We start from the raw sequence: 3,024 nt of genomic DNA on the forward strand, positions 1-3,024 counted from the left end.
ATGCTAGGTTTCTTCTCATGTCGTGTGTGTGTGTTGTTGGAAACTTATGATTTGATATTTTTACTTGCGATGATTCATGATTTTACTTGTATCAAAGTCTGTTGTTTCTTGCTTCCTTTGCTAGGTTTCTTCTCAAGCCGAGTGTGGGTTGTTGGAAACTTATGCTGGTTTATGATTTTACTTGTGTGAAAGTCTGTTGTTTCTTGCTTCCTTTGCTAGGTTTCTTCTCATGTCGTGTGTGTGTTCTTGGAAACTTATGATTTGGTATTTTTATTCATGATGGTTTAAGATTTTATTTGTGTGAATGTCTTGTGTTTCTTGCTTCATGTGCTATGTTTTTTCTCATGTCGTGTTTGTGTTGTTTGAAACTTATGATTTGGTATTTTTACTTATGCTGGTTCATGATTTTACTTCTGTGAAAGTCTGTTGTGTCTTGCTTCCTTTGCTATTTTTTTTTCTTATGTCGTGTGTGTGTTGTTGGAAACTTATGATTTGATATTTTTCCTTATGTTGGTTCATGATTTTACTTGTCTAAAAATCTGTTGTTTCTTGCTTCCTGTGCTATGTCTCTTCTCATTTCATGTGTGTGTTGTTGGACACTTATGATTTGGTATTTTTAAATATGCTGGTTCATGATTTTACTTGTGTGAAAGTCTTTGTTTCTTGCTTCCTGTGCTATGTTTCTTCTCATTTCGTGTGTGTGTATTGTTGGAAATTTATGATTTGGTAATTTTACTTGTGCTGGTTTATGGTTTTACTGGTGTGAAAATCTGTTGTTTCTTGCTTACTTTGCTAGGTTTCTTCTCATGTCGTGTGTTTGTTGTTGGAAATTTATGATTTGGTAATTTTACTTATGCTGGTTCATGATTTTACTTTTGTGAAAGTCTTCTGTTTCTTGCTTCCTTTGCTAGGTTTCTTCTCATGTCGTGTGTGTGTTGTTGGAAACTTATGATTTAGTATTTGTACTTATGCTGGTTCATGATTTTACTTGTGTGAAAGTCTTCGTTTCTTGCTTTCTATGCTAGGTTTCTTCTCATGTCGTGTGTGTGTGTTGTTGGAAACTTATGATTTGATATTTTTACTTGCGATGATTCATGATTTTAGTTGTTTGACAGTCTGTTGTTTCTTGCTTCCTGTGCTAGGTTTCTTCTCATGACGTGTGTGGGTTGTTGGAAACTTATGCTGGTTCATGATTTTACTTTTGTGAAAGTCTTTTGTTTCTTTCTTACTTTGCTAGGTTTATTCTCATGTCGTGTGTGTGTTGTTGGAAACTTATGATTTGGTATTTTTATTCATGATGGTTTAAGATTTTATTTGTGTGAATGTCTTGTGTTTCTTGCTTCCTGTGCTATTTTCTTCTCATATCGTCTGTGTGCTTTTGTAATCTATGGGTTTTGTATTTTTACTTATGCTGGTTCGTTATGTTAATACTGTTAAATTCTGTCGTGCCTTGCTTACCGTGCTATGTTTCTTTCCAATTCGTGTGTGTGTTGCAGGAAATTTACTATTCAGTATTTCCATTTATGCTGGTTCAGTATTTTACTTGTGTGAAAGTCTATTGTTTCTTGCTTCCTTTGCTAGGTTTCTTCTCATGTCGTGTGTGTGTTTTTGGAAACTTAAGATTTGAAATTTTTATTTATGCTGGTTCAAGATTTTATTTGTGTGAAAGTCTGCTGTTTCTTGCTTTCTGTGCTAGGTTTCTTTTCATGTCGTCTGTGTGTTGTTGGAAACTTATGATTTGGTATTTTTAAATATGTTGGTTCATGAATTTACTTGTTTGAAAGTCTTCGTTTCTTGCTTCCTGTGCTATGTTTCTTTTCCTGTCGTGTGTGTGTTGTTGGAAACTTATGATGTGGTATTTTTACTTGGGCTGGTTTATGGTTTTACTTGTGCAAAAGTCTGTTGTTTCTTGCTGCCTTTGCTAAGTTTCTTCTCATGTCGCGTGTTTGTTGTTGGAAACTTATGATTTGGTATTTTTATTTTTGCTGGTTCATGATTTTACTTGTGTGAAAGTCTGATGTTTCTTGCTTCCTGTGCTATGTTTCTTGTCATGTCGTGTGTTTGCTGTTGCAAACTTATGATTTAGTATTTTTACTTGCGATGATTCATGATTTTACTTGTGTTAAAGTATGTTGTTTCTTGCTTCCTTTGCTAGGTTTCTTCTCATGTCGTGTGTGTGTTTTTATGGAAACTTATGATTTGGTATTTTTATTTATGATGGTTCAAGATTTTATTTGTCTGCAAATCTTCGTTCCTTGCTTCCTTTGCTATGTTTCTTCCCATGTAATGTGTGTGTTGTTAAAAACTTATGATGTGGTATTTTTACTTGTGCTGGTTCATGATTTTACTCGTGCGAATGTCTGTTGTTTCTTGCTTCCTTTGCTAGTTTTCTTCTCATGTCGTGTGTGTGTTGCTAGAAACTCATGATTTGGTATTTTTACTTATTCTGGTTCTTGATTTTAATTGTGTGAAAGTCTGTTGTTTCTTGCTTCCTGTGCTAGGTTTATTCTCATGTCGTGTGTGTGTTTTTGGAAGCTTATGATTTGGTATTTTTATTTATGATGGTTCAAGATTTTATTTGTGTGAAAGTCTGATGTTTCTTGCTTCCTGTGCTAGGTTTCTTCTCATGATGTGTGTGTGTGTTGTTGGAAACTTATGATTTGGTATTTAGAGTTATGCTGTTTCATGATTTTACTTGTGTGAAAGTATTGTTTCTTGCGTCCCTTGCTAGGTTTCTTCTCATGTCGTCTGCGTGTTGTTGGAAACTTATGATTTGGTATTTTTACTTGTGCTGGTTCATGATTTTACTTGTGTGAAAGTCTGTTGTTTCTTGCTTCCTTTGCTAGGTTTCTTCTCATATCCTGTCTTTATTGTTGGAAGTTTATAATTTGGTATTTTTACTTATGCTGGTTCATTATTTTACTTGTGTAAAAGTCTTCGTTTTTTGCTTCCTGTGCTATGTTTTTTCTCATGTCTTGTGTTTATTGTTGGAAACTTATGATTTGGTATTTTTATTTATGAGGG

Source organism: Artemia sp. Qi Xiang Cuo, chromosome 8 (genome assembly GCF_049724085.1).
Source record: "Artemia sp. Qi Xiang Cuo chromosome 8, ASM4972408v1, whole genome shotgun sequence".
Taxonomy (NCBI): Eukaryota; Metazoa; Arthropoda; class Branchiopoda; order Anostraca; family Artemiidae; genus Artemia; species Artemia sp. Qi Xiang Cuo.